At 41.9% G+C, this 13,096-nt stretch overlaps 1 long non-coding RNA gene across 1 annotated transcript; it reads left to right on the forward strand.

Annotated features, from left to right (window-relative positions):
- The first annotated feature begins 370 nt into the window (after nucleotides 1-370).
- Nucleotides 371-3,390, forward strand: LOC139079675 (uncharacterized). The gene is made up of 2 exons (XR_011533471.1): nucleotides 371-507; nucleotides 3,061-3,390. It is a non-coding gene; the product is annotated as an uncharacterized lncRNA (long non-coding RNA).
- Nucleotides 3,391-13,096: the final 9,706 nt, after the last annotated feature.

Genomic DNA, 13,096 nt, shown 5'->3' on the forward strand with positions numbered 1-13,096 from the left:
CCCCACATCTGGCTCAGGGATCAGCACTGTGCATGTTCCAAAGGAGCCTTCCCCCGCCCCCCACCATCTCCCCTACATCTCTCTGTTTGTATTCAACGCACCCCTGCTTGTGCGAGAAAAGCAAAAGATCTTATAAAACTCTTTTCTTTATCCTCTTTCCAGAAAAATGGGCCAATTCACAGCTGCAATTGTTGGGAGCATTTCCTGTCTGGGAGTCTGGAAACTGCCAAGAGTGGAAAGCAGCAGCCAGCCAGCAGGGCCTCTGTTGTCATTGGCCCAAACAACAACAAAAACAGCCACAACCACAACAACAACAACAACAAAACATGCCACGTGTGCACAGGCGCACACAAACACGCCCACAGAACCAAACCAAACGGACAAGGCTTCAAGGAGGAGCTTCTGGGCTGCACATTCCGGCGGCGAGGCATATCCCCTGGCACCGTGCCACGGCAGCCCAATTCCCAGCGCACCCCCCCGCCATCTGTCATCAGCGCTCTGCCTACTGTAAGTGTGCCGACACAAGACACGGAGGCTAACAAGTAGCAAATGGGGGGAAGGAAAAACAAAGCCGCCACAGTCAGTGGGAGAAGGTGGCTACGGCTTTGACAGAAACCGACTAAAAGCCGGGAAATTTAAACTGAACGTCTGCCCTAAAGACCTCCAGCTGTGAGGGGTGGGCTGGGGGAGGGCGCGAGGGGAGGGAAGCTGGCAGTCTGCAGAGGGGCTGATGCGGAGCGTTGAGCTGCTTTTTTCAGACTCTCTGAACACGAGACATTATTTATAATCCATTCTGACTGTCCACGCATTACCCAATAAGCCTGTCTCTTACAAGAAAAAAGGAAATTAAAAAAACAAAAAGCAAAACTTTTTCCACTAAAATTTCTGCAGGAAACGTTTCATCAGAGCCTCAAGTGGAAGGTAATGCGGATTGCTAAATTCTCTATCAAATCATCATTCAAATGAATAATTAGCAAGTTAGTAAATTGAATAATTAATTAAAATGTATAGTAGTTATTAACAATCTATCACATTGGGATAAATTGCCCTTACTTTGCTGTTAAGTTGTGCTGTTACTTTATATGCCCATTTGAGAACAGTTTGGGGGAAAAAAATCAGGGTATTTGTCATTTTTCACTGCTGATAAAAATATTTTTTATAAACCAATTTGTCTGCCCACAACTGCAGCAGCAGCAGAACCCAACCCAGCTAAGATTCCTGCAAAAATGTGTCTAAATTTTTGCTCGAGGGGTGTGGATTCTGTCTGTGTTCAGATGGATGATTGTCTTGGAATTTTCACTACTTATTAAATGCAGGAACTCTTTCACTTCAAATCTTAAAAATAAGGGCCCAGGTTACCAGGCCTTCGATGACCTTTCCACAAGCTTGACGTTATTCTCCCTTTGTTAGAAATAAAGAAACTGAGTTTAAGAGAGTTTCAAGTCACCCTAAGCTGGGATGGCAGAACGTCAAGACCTTCGAACTTGAGGCCTTATCGTCCTTCTGTTTTAAACAATAAGATTCTGCCAAGCTGCTATATTTCACTTTGCCCTTTTAGCTCTCACCACAAAGCCACAAATACTATAAAGTCTAATTCCCACTTTTCAAAAGATATTAATTAAGCAAGCAAGATTGCAGTAAGTTTTAACCAAGATGGCCAGAGACAAAGCAGCCTCCGTTCTGTTCGCTGATCAGTTAAATGTGATCATTGGCTCACTCTTTAGATTACCGAAAAGTAAACTCTGGAAAAGAAGTTTCAACCCCTAAACAATTCTGATTGACAGCATAATAGCTTGGCTCATTATCCCTAATCGACAGAGTATACATATATTTACAAATAAAAACACACACCAGATGTATTTTCATCCACAAGGTGATGCTGTCAACTAAAATAGGGAATGCGCACCAATGCACAGCATCCATCATTTTTAAAACAGATTTACCATAAAATCTCCCACCTCGTGGCCCATAAATGAACGCCTGTCTTCCCGCAGGTGGCTGTGACATTGCCACATTTACAAAGAAGGGGTGAGGTGCTTGAAAAAGCACCAGCTCTAACACCAGGAGAATTAGCTTTGAGTGCTGGCTCTGCCATTTCCTAGCTTCTTTGTGCCTCAGTGTCTTCATCTGTGAGATGGGAATAATAATAGCTTCTACAGAACTGTTCTAAGTATAAAATGAGACAGTGGATATGAAAATGTCTTGTGAATAGTTACATACTTACTAACACGGTTCTCCTTTCTTCCATATTTCTCCATTCCCTTCAAATGTCCTGTTTCTCCCAGACTGATCAGTGTTCACAAAGAGACATTACTACTCCTAGCTCCTATGCTCTCTTCAGAAAGTAAAAGTCGGTTTGAAGGTCGTCTTACAATATCTTGGGGACCAGCCTGACACTCTACGTCAAAAACTCATTTTGAGCTTCACCTGTGGAGAGAGAAGTACATAGAAATAGCTTTCATCTCCCTTTCCTGTGGAATTTAACAGAATTCTCAAAAACCCAACACAAAGCTGTTCTAAGAGCATGATGAGTGAAGTAAATTTCCAAACTGCTTCACACGTGTCGGTGAGGGACCAAAGTAAGCTAATACCTTATATTGATGGGCATAACCGTCATTCATTCACTTGTTCATTCAAGAGTGTGTGGAGTGTCTATTGGACAGGGCAGTTTGCCAACAGCAAGAAACAAATAGACTCCATGGGCAAGTGATGTGGTCCTGCCGTAGGTTATCCTACTGTGTAAAGGAATAACTTAAGTTTTTAGAAGTGTTTTCAAACTTTTGAATGTTTTCTGATTTCTAGAAGATCCCATTTTTGTAAAAGAGTAATAAATGAAGAGCCTAGGAATCTGGTTCTGTCCTGACTTGACCAATATTTGAGGCCTTGAGGACATCACTTTCGTGCTCAGGGCAGTTTCCATACGTTCCTGATATTTAAGGCCTTTCAACCTCCTCTTGCTTTGTTTTCTGAGTTAGGAGAGCTGCTTCACCAGGAAATATTAATGAAGGGTTAAATTGGGGGGGAACACGTGTTTCACTCTTCTGCACTGTGTTTTATCAGATGCAGTGTCACGGCACGGAGTTGGAGAAAGAGACAGTCCAACGGGGCACTTTGGACAGAAACAACAAAGTGGGACTTAAACAAAAAAACAGCTTTCCAAATCTTTGACTACGCTAAAGGCTCCCTAAGGACAAGGAGGAGGATGGCTTATTAACACCATGACCCACCTTCTAGTCCCTAAGATGGTGTGGCCCACGATAGACATTCACAAGTCTTTGTGGAATGAACTTGGGAATAAACGAACTTATTATGACAAATAATATAGTAGCCTGAAATAGTTGATAGAAGATAAAATATCAGCTTATAATAAACCTTCTTAACTGCTTCATCAAACCTTTTTGAAATTCTCTTGAAGAAAGACCATGATTCTATGTGGCTGCAGTTACCCACTGAGGCAAAGCTGTGGTCTATGGAGGAGCGAGGCTGATTGTTCCCTGATGCTGCAGCAGTATGTCAAAATCCCTCAACGGTATCCATTCATGAATTAAGAGATTGACATGGGGTTAAGACAGCACTTTCCGGAAGTCTGAGGTCTTGGATTCTGATCCTGGTTTTTCCCTAGATAGCCATGTGGCCTTGAGCAAATCCTGTGCTTCTCATGACCTAAGTTTTCTCAACTGTAAACAAGAGGTTTCAATTTCTAAGGCTCCTTCCAGGCATAGGAATTTAGGAAGAAAGTGGAAAATTATACACATGTGGGCATTTTTAAAGCAGAGCTTCACCATCCAAAATGCCTCTGTTACTTTATTAACTCCATTCCTGTTTTGAGCTTGGAAAATTGGCAAAATGAGTGCATCTGTTTCAGAAGTTAATGTTGTATTAGATCAACATAGCAAACAGACACTTGCCTAGAGAGTAATACTTTTTGCCAGAAATGGGCTGGCTCTGAAAAACACAGCCCTGAAAAGCCCTATCCAGCATGCAACTGCCTCCTCACACCTCCTCCTCCCCACAGCTCACCCTGCCCCCAGGACCAACCTGAACTGAGGTTAGACGTACAAAGCAGGAGTAGCCTCTCACGGTCGGACTCAACGCTGAGTCACCTCTGCTGACAGCTCAACCATAACTTGGTGTGTCAGTTTGAAGAAGTGATCTTTAGCCTTAATCCTTCGCCCCAAGCCTGGGAAAAACTGGAAAGAATGGGGTTTATTCATGTATTCACTCCCAAGTACTTACCGAAGCCCCTACAAGTACCATCTTCCCTACCTCATTCCTGACTCATGTACTGGACTCCTTCCCTCATCCCCCATGTCACCACGCTGCCCTCACTCACTCACCTATTGCTCAACTCACTTCCCTCAATGACAGCCCTTCTGTTGGCTATTTCATCAGAGGAAACTTTGACTGCACGTAGATGACCTGGTCTAGAAAATCTGAAAACATTGATATTTCCAAGACCTAGTTAATATGATTTATTAGGACCAGGTGAGTTAGGCATGCCACACGCAGAGAAATGCAAAGAGATGGGGCCAGTAGGTACCAAACCACAGACTAAGGGTCGTGATTGCATTTCTTCAGAGATCGCAGACTGCCTGCAGAATACCTCACCATGGCTGGGATTCGTTACCTGGAACACAACTATCGTGGTCCTTAGGTAAGGATACTGATGTATTAAGGTTTTCTAATGAGCATCACTAATACAGGCCTGCAGGATCCCTGGATCCATTAGATCTTGCTCCTGTTAGAACCCTCACCATTACCATCACTGGGAACTAGACCCCAAACCCTGAACTCTAGTCCAGTAGCTGGGATCCTATTACCCAACCTTGCTTCCCACTATACACCTAGATCTTAGAATATCACCTGCTCTGTGTTCCCTGCTCATCTATCAGAAACCGTGTTAAAAATATTCTTAGACCCTTGATTCTGTTTGGTTTTTTTAATCTACCATCTATTACCATATTCAAGAGCTGCTCAAGAAAGTCAAGTAAAACTGGTATACGTCAGGCCCATGATGGCAGAGCTGACATGGGTAGAGACGTAGGCCAGGTTCAACTAAGGAGGCCTAAAGCAGTGTATCTTGGTGAAATGAAGTCCTACGGAAGGAAGTTCAGCTGGGACTATGATACCCACTATCAAGCCCAAAGGGCAAAACAAGTGCGGAAACAAAAGAATACGCGCTTAGGTTAGCAGCCGGATGGATCCACAGCAAACTAGAGCAAGCATCAGTGAATAATTCAGAGTAAGTGGTTGAGAGCTAAAACTGTGCACATGGTGAAAGACGTCCTCTGAAGGAACAATCCAGCACACGGGGAAGGCAGGGAATCTTTCAAGAGGCCATGAGAGCTAGACATGCATATGTGTGGGTCTTGCTTTTATGCTGGACTGAACTTTCTTGGAGCATCTGTGGCAGTGACCCAGCCTCCGAGAGGAACTCGTGGGGGCTGTCCCATCTCACTGCAGTTTATTAAGTTGAGCCAGACTAAGGCTCGACTCATTTCACACAGATAATGCATTTGGTCTAAATTTGTTTTACTTTCTATGAAATAAAATTTAAGATAATGGTTAGAAACTTCAATTAAGGTTTGATTACATTGTATGTATTTCTTTGTTTTTTAGGAGGTGGGTAAAAATATTTTCACCTACTAATAACACACTTCAGAGAAAGTAAGTCTTGGTTCACAGGCTCTTTCTAAGTGAGCTGTAGGGAACTCAGAGATCATTTGCCTTCCTCGATCCTTTTACAAATGAGGGATGGGGAGCAGAAAAGCTTACAACTTGCCGCAGATCACACAGGTAGCTAGTGTTGGAATCAAGAAAGTTCATTTCTTACCACTCCAAAGTACGCAGCAAATGGCCTTAACAAATAATCTAGTTTCTCTGGTTCACATGGGCAAGCTGGTCCATGGTCTTTGTTTCCAGGGGTGTTTGTGCAGAGCGTATCCTCCAGTCCCAAAGACAGCCAGATTCCACAAGATCAAAGGCGGAGTTAAAGGAGGACGTGCCACACAGAATACGAAGTCAGCCCAGAAGATCTTACATCCATAGAGACTCATCACAGCCCCATCTGCCTCTGGGTCAACCAGAGACCCTGGACCGCACTCCAGGAGGCCACACCCCGAGGAGACAGCGACTCTGCTCCACGTGTATGGCCCATGACTTAAAACAAGAGAAATAATACTAGTTGGCTGAGTCGATTGCCAATTTATACCTTTGCTTTCTCTACACTTGGGTTTCTTCCTCCAGTCCCTCAGCTGCATAGAACCATAATGCAATTTTGAGGAAACTAAGCAAAAAGGAATACGTTAGTCTAGTCACTTAGAACTGCTGCCAAAGGGAACGGTATCTTCAGCTGCTTGCCAGCCAAGTCCCTTATGGGATTGTGTAGACTCTTACAATATTGCTCAGGGAGAAACAAAGAGGAAGAGAAAGAGAAGGGTCGTGCTTCTTATAATTTATAGTACGTGGTTATGGGAAGCTTTTCATGTTACCAGAAAGCTGGTGTCTGGGGTTTTCCTCTTCCCCAGAGGAGCTGAGAATGGGAAGGGGGAAGGGAGGGTTATCTTACCAACTTTTTGCAGCCAAGATCATCAGGGCCAAAATTCCTTCCTAGAAATGTCAGTGGCAAGATTCAGACAATTACCACCAGTTCAACAACTCCCAGCCCTGGGTCATTAACATCATCCCGGCCATTCAACAGTAATGTCACTCCACCCATCCCAGAGGAGCAGAAAAATCTTAGAACCTCTTGCCTTAAAGCCATTCTGATGAGGGTCATCAAGGAAGGAAACTCAAGTATTCAACATTTGCCTAGAGAATTAGAGCACCTTGGCTGCTGTAGTTTCTGCTTTGTTTTTTTCTCCTTGTTCTTCCTTTTAGAGAATGATGGGGTTTCAAGTATTCTAGCTAAAATTCTGTCCTGTGATGAAGGAAAACAAATGGTATGGTGTGTTAACCAATCCGGTCCAAGGGTTATGACTTCTACTAACTTTCATTGATTATGTTCTCTCATTAAATCTGTGTTTTAGTCAAACAAAACGTGATGCCAGGAGTCATGATGCTCATCAGTGGTGGCTTCACCCCCTCCCTCCTCCTAGGTTCCATGACACAGGAGCCCAATGCAGGCTAATGGCTATTCCTGAATGGATTGCTTTGATGGCAGGATGTCTATCTTATTCATCTTTGACTCCCTAGTCCACAGCCTAGCTCACAGTTCAAAGACAATGCTGAATGAATGTCACCATAAAATATAAGGGAAAGTAAGGTTAACCACTTTGCTCATTAGCTTAAAAACTCACACTGGAAAGCAACATGTTAGCTAGCCCAAAGCCTCACACGTAAACCTACAGGTTGTTTCTACCAAACTTATCAATAGAAATGAGCATGCTTGTGTGACAAAGTTGCTCTGGAGAAAAGAAGTAAAGGAAAAAAGGTGCTGATTCTCTGTGCAGGCAAATATTCTCACAACGAAGATGCACTAATGAGCATATCTTAATACTCAGCTCTGGACCTCCAAGTGGCCTGACCAACTCACCCAACTGTCTGCTCCTTGATGATGACCTTGCCAGTCAGATCCATCCGTAGGATCTTCGCTGAGTGCCAGTCCGTGACTCTCAAACATGTGGTCCTCATTTACCTATGTGAAGCACATTCAAAAGCAAAGACTAGTGTATTTCAATTCCCCATCAATTGGCTTTCACCCAAGAAAGCAAAAGGGCCTCAGAGTGATATAATTATCTTGTTACTATAAAGATATACTTGAGGGACGGGCCTGGTGGTGTAGTGGCTGAGTTTGGGCCTCCACTTCAGTGACCCAGGGTTCATAGGTTTGGATCCCGGGTGTGGACCTGCACACAGCTCATCAAGCCAAGCTGCGGCTGTGTCCCATACACAAAATAGAGGAAGATTGGCACAGGTGTTGGCTCAGAGACAATCTTCCTCATCAAAAAAAATTAAAAAGATACACTGGAAGCCATTGTCAGGTAGGTTTATAAATTTCTGAATGTTATCTTTTGTTAATGACAAATTTTTGATGCATTTTTTCTTTCATTCATTCATTCACTCCCTTCTCAACTCCTTTGACACACCCATGATGAGTCTCAGGGGTCCCATAAGTAAAACTTCTGCCTCCTAACATTCTCCTTTTTCATCTTCCTTCTACCCAGCTTGAGAGCCTTGGCTCTGCTTTCCAGTTCTGGCATGGTTCTAACCCTTTGGAATATATGATAGATTATTGTCATTTCCCTCACTCAAATTTCAGCACTTCCTAAACATTTTGGCTCAGACTCACTTTCTGGTCCTTTTATTTTGTTGTTTTTAATGTGGTTCTTTTCTCTCCAATACCCCCCTTTCACCAACCCCACAACCACCAGATCTATACACTCAGGACTCAAACCTAATCACCAGTGGAAGGCAGGTACCCAAAGGGCCTCAGATGACCTAAACAAAGCAGGGTTTGTATACTCCAGATGTCACAGGACAACTGATATTTCATTTTACTGCCTGTGTATATTCAAATCTCAGGAGTGAAAAGGACTTGAAAGCTCATCCATGCCTCCGCCTCTGATTACACGAAAATATTAGCCATTAAGGAAAGATTAGCATTCCATGGCATCCTCGGAGATCTCTGAAGTGGATTCCATCGCCTCCCTGAGTAATGCATTCCAGAGGCTCATCGCACTCAGAGAGATTTTCCTCATGCTGAACCTAAATCCTGCTGGAAGCAATTTAAACCATTCCCCTTTGGCCTGTCTTTGTGTGGAAAAAGAGAAAAGCTCTTTGCCACTGCCCTTGCAGGGTCCCTTCACAGATTCCTTGGCTCCCACAGGCACTTCATTTACTGATTAAAATGAGAGCAAAGCAGAGGCTGAGAGAGCAGGAGAAGGAGAGAGAGGTCACAGAGAAACAGTCGCCTTGCCCTCTCTGGTCATCTTTTAAGAAGCAGCAGCAAGGGCTGGAGGTCCCGGGTTTAACCCAGCTCTCGCTTCTCATTTTCCTCGGTTAAGTCTCGTTCCCCTTTCGCCGCCTCGTGACCTACTTTCATCTCAAGCGAAGTTCTCCCCTTGAAGCGTGGAGATAGCGCGCAGCCCAGCACAGGATGAGTCGGCTGAGCGGCACAGCTGTTTTGACCTTTTTCTTCATCTCCTGAGTAACATGAAGGAAGGAATAAAGACCATCAGGTTTTCTGCTGGCCAAACCTGCTTTTCTTTCCTGGCAAAAGGACACTAGGAGACGAAGTATATTCTTCCACCCAAGACAGTAAATAAAAGAAAGAATGTTGTGGGTGTAAGGACACTTGGAACATTTCATTTTTGTAATTGTGCATTCTGAGCTAAGAGCCACCACAAAAGACCAGTCTTTGGAAATGGAGGGGGTTTGTGGTTGTATTTTGGGTCTTGCTGGCCAGCCAGGGCTCTGTTTCCATTTTTCCCATTAGTCCTCAAGTTCTAGATGAGGCCCCCAAGATCCTGGGGCATCTGACCACTGGCGGCTGCCAACATTTTCCCAAGCTGAGTGCTGGCATGTGTACTGGCTGGGCACATTTATTTGCAAGGTGTTTATAAAGTTTCTTGATCCATTTTTTCCACCTGGTTTGCTTCCTTGACCCAAAGGCGTATGGCCTTCAATGTGCTACCAGGAACAAAGAGATGGAATAAACACCCTACTCTCTCCCCTGGGAGTTTCTTTTGTATAACTTTTTATTTTTAAAACTCTCTTCCTCTCTCCACTTCTGTTTCCTTTTTCTCTCTTTCCTCCCTCTGATGTCTCTGTTTACGCGGTTCGGAGATTGGGAAGATTTTGGTAGTTTTCCAGCTGCTTATGCACAAGTGGAATTGAGTCACTTATTTTTAGTGATGTCAAGACTCTGAGAACAGAAATAAAAGGAACATTGCACGCTGACTAACTGAGATGTGAGAGAGTCCTCATTTGGAAGATGAAGTTACAGTGGAGGTGATTATTTTCAAATTGGGGGCCCCTCGCTCCTCATTTCAAAACCAGATTTGGGGCACCATTCGTTTTCTTTTCAGCTGGGGGGGGGCATCTCCAGTCTCAAGCAAAATTATTCTATGCTGTTCCAGGTTGATGGCTAACTGGCAGCTCCTTCATAGAGAAAGCCTCACACCACGCCTGTCATTTTCTTCCCCTGTAAGCGAGACAGCCCTTCTTGGATTATTTCCTGGGTGGAAAAGACGAGACTTAAATTAAAGACCTGTGGGATATCCTGAGGTCCTCCTAGGAAAAGGTCACTGAAACATCATCCGTCATTTAAAACAAAATAATTAAATAGATGCAATCACCTATGTGTTGGATGACCAGCACATTTCAAGCATATCGAGTTACCTTTCTCCCTGCACCCACATTTATTTTGGGTGTAAATCAAACCTGGAATTGAAGAATTATCATTTATTCTTCACAAAGCTGCCACAAAGTGGTCATGGCATTGACACAGGCATTCTTTACTTGCTTTGCTCCTCCCACCCTTCTCCTTCCACCTCCCCCCAAAAAGATATGACAACTATTAAATTGGCAAAATATAAAACAAGGTTAGTATTAATTGAGTGAATATTATACTCCAAGCACTGTTCTGAGTGTTGTCTATGTCAGGGAGATAACACTATTATCCCAATTTATAGATAAGGAAAGAGATGAACAAAGATATTGAGTAATTTCTGAGTTGTTCTATAAACACGGAATCCATCTCTGATATCTTTATTTGTACTCCCTGCATTATATGCCTCTCACACTAATGCAAAAGCAATTGCCAAATGGGAGAAATATACGAAAGATAGATGCCAAAGCAGTATTAGCCTTAATATGTAAAGAACTTTTGCAAGACAATAAGAAAAACAAAGCCAGATGCCTCAATAAAACAATGGTCAGAGGATAAAAAGAGACAATTCACCCACAGAAACCTCCAAATATTTAATAAATTTTTAAAAAATATGCAATTATATTAAAAATCAAAGAAACACAAATTCAAATGATACATCCTTTCTTTTTCTATGAGATGAATTAAGATTATAAGAAAAAAATGCTGCTCAGTGTTGACAAGGGTGTGAGGAAAGAGCCACCCTTAAGTACTACTGATGTGAAGTGTGAATTGTTGCAACATTTATGGAAAGCAAATTTTCAGTGTTAAAGAAAATCTTTAAAATAAGTTTAGTAATTCCACTTCTGGACGTTTCTTCTAAGTACATAAAAAGAAACAATAATATTCTTGTGTAAAGATGCCAACCCTCCCATTATTTAAAATAGTGATATATCTTTATTATAGAATACCAAACTATCATCAAAAATCATGCACTTAAAAAAATTAATAGAAGTGGAAAATGTACATAATATATTATTAAATAAAAAGGGAGTTTATGTAACTGTACAATTTGATTGAACATTATGAAAAGTGTAGCTATGTCTAAAAAAACACTGCAAGGCCAGAAAGCTAACAAGTGCTGTTCCTAATGATGAGACTACTCGGGATTCTAACTTTCTTCTGTACATTCTTCTTCAATGGAAAGGTATTATTTTTTAATCCAAAAAATTTATAAATTGTAATATTCTAGTAAATATAGAAAAATATAGAGGTATGCAAACATCTACAATGCATAACCTCCTGCAAATTACATTTGAGCATTGACTTTAGCTCTCAGAGTTCTAGTAGACGAAGCAAAAAGGGAAATAAATTGCCTGTGCCATTTTTTTAATAGAAAGAATACAAATTCATCATTCAAAAACTTTTTTCTTAGATATTAAATTCAAAGAGGATCTTATTGACTATTTTCCTGTTAAGGACATTGGGTAACATTGAGCAATGCGTTCTCTTTGTTCTGTGCAAGACACAGAAACCGTTCAACTGCACAGCCTTAGAGCGGCCATTGTAAACATTGAGGAAATAAGAGTAAATAACTCTGAAAAGATATTTTTTTCAAGACAGCAAAGTTAGGTAGTGAACAAATTTTCTACCTGGAATACCTAGCCTCTTAATCCAGGGATAAGAATACTCTGAGGGACACCCTTGGGTCTAAAGAACAATGTTTTCTCCCCAAAGTCATTTAGTATAGACAGTGTTAATAAGGCAATAAACAGCATTGTTGGCATATAAACAGCTCCAAGTTTAATAGAACAAAAATTATAGAACTTTAGTCCTCATAGAATTTTCTAGTAAAAGACGTTTCTCCATAATGTGAAATTAGCCTCAGATTAAAGTGAAAAAGATGTGATTTAAAGGGATTTGTGTCAATCCTTCTCTCTGTAAAAATATTTTCTCTATAAGTCTTACTATAAAGATAGAAAATCCAAGAATGGTAACATTTTCAAACTTAAAAATCCCTCAGCGTTTCTACCATCCAGAGGTGCTGAACCTTCGGGAGGGTGTGAACTTCTCCGGAAATCTAATGAAAGCTCTAAGTCTCTCCCCAGCATTAGACACACGTGTACCGAATTTTGCATAAAATCGAGGAGGTTCAGGACTACCCTCACAATCATCCACAATTCTCTAGGATAAGGACACTTGAGCTAGTTCAACCTTGTTTTCCTCAGAGGACTGTAGAATAAGATGAAGCATTCTACCGAATTGAACAATATTTCTTATTTTCGCAAAATTCGTCTCTCCAAGTGAGTGAAGTAACTTGCCCAAGATTATAAGGCAGATTAAAATGGTAGACCCAGCATGGAAATGAGGTTTTCCAACTCCCAGAACAGCCATCTTTCTCCCACATCCTTTGTTCACTTAGATTTTAAAACCTCCTTAGTTTCCCACAATCCTGGTTAAAAAGATAATCTCTCTATGACACATCTACAGAAACCCTATGGAAAATTGAAGTCACACCTGGGAATACAACACTCAGAAAATACTTGGGGTAAAGCTAGGCTCAAAGGGATATGCCAGGTCACCACCACCATGGTTTTACAATGGACCAGAGTTCATGACAACATCATATCCATTTTAGATAGTTCTTATGTAATAAATCTTGGACTATCTTCTGATTAGGGTCAAAACATCTGAAAGTCAAACAGTGTCTTGATCTGGTTTTGGAAGCAGCGGCGAATCAACGTTCTCCAGCAATCCTGGCAACGAGAGTGATGATATGCCTGAAAA

The sequence above is a fragment of the Equus przewalskii genome, chromosome 26 (genome assembly GCF_037783145.1).
Source record: "Equus przewalskii isolate Varuska chromosome 26, EquPr2, whole genome shotgun sequence".
In the NCBI taxonomy this organism is placed as follows: Eukaryota; Metazoa; Chordata; class Mammalia; order Perissodactyla; family Equidae; genus Equus; species Equus przewalskii.